Source organism: Tupaia chinensis, unplaced genomic scaffold (genome assembly GCF_000334495.1).
Source record: "Tupaia chinensis unplaced genomic scaffold, TupChi_1.0 Scaffold000068_1, whole genome shotgun sequence".
Lineage (NCBI taxonomy): Eukaryota > Metazoa > Chordata > Mammalia > Scandentia > Tupaiidae > Tupaia > Tupaia belangeri.
The window spans coordinates 913,116-914,003 of record NW_006159528.1 but is presented as its reverse complement, the minus strand read 5'-3'; positions in this window follow the sequence as shown (position 1 = coordinate 914,003).

The following is an 888-nucleotide window of genomic DNA, read 5'->3' as shown; positions in this document are numbered from 1 at the left end:
TCTCTCTCTCTTTCTGGCGAGCGCACATGCCCTATAGCAAAAACCTCTCCAAAAAAATATCAAAAGAAAAAAGAATTTTTGAAATCAAGCATGGTCCTTTCATAATACATTTCCCATGACCTTCTTTCTCGTTGGTGAGATATTTTTGCTATAGGGCACATGTGCTTGCCAGAGAGACAGAGAGAAAGAAAGCAAGAAATCAGGGAGCTGGCCATGCTGCAATCCCTTCTCCAGTCTCCTCTCGGGATTTTGGGCACACACGCACATGCATGCTAGCCTGAGTTTCAAGCCTCTCAGTCTGGAACTCGAACTGCGGTCAACTACGTGTGAATCCAGTAACATAACCATTGTGCCATCTGCTGGTCCACTTTCCCATGAACTTTTTAAATATTTCCCTTGTATGTAAGTGAAAACACAGAAGTAAATTTAGAATCTTTAAATAAAGAAAAATTTTACTTCTATACTTATTAGTAGCATATGATATTGCTCATAATTATTCAGGAGGTCCTTAAATATTAATACATAATAAAAATTTAGGTTTATGGCTCTTTGCAATAACATAAATTACTGTATATATAAAGGGTTAGAAGAAAGGGAAGTGATGAGAGAGTTTGAACAAGAGAAGGAAACTGCTCCATTAAGAAAATTGTCCAAAGGAACATGGGAAGGCGTTTTGGAGAGTTTTAAGGAAGGGCTGGATAAGATTTTCCGGTAGCCATATCTCCTTGGCTGTAGTGTTAGAACGAATTGGGAGTAACACTGACGTAGGAAGAGCAGTTCAAGAAGTTGATGTAAAAACCAGGTGAAAGGCCTGAAGTAGGATGGTGGCAGGGAAGGAAAGAGACAGAGGTTAAAAAAAGAAAAGAAAAAAAGAGACCAGCACTTAGC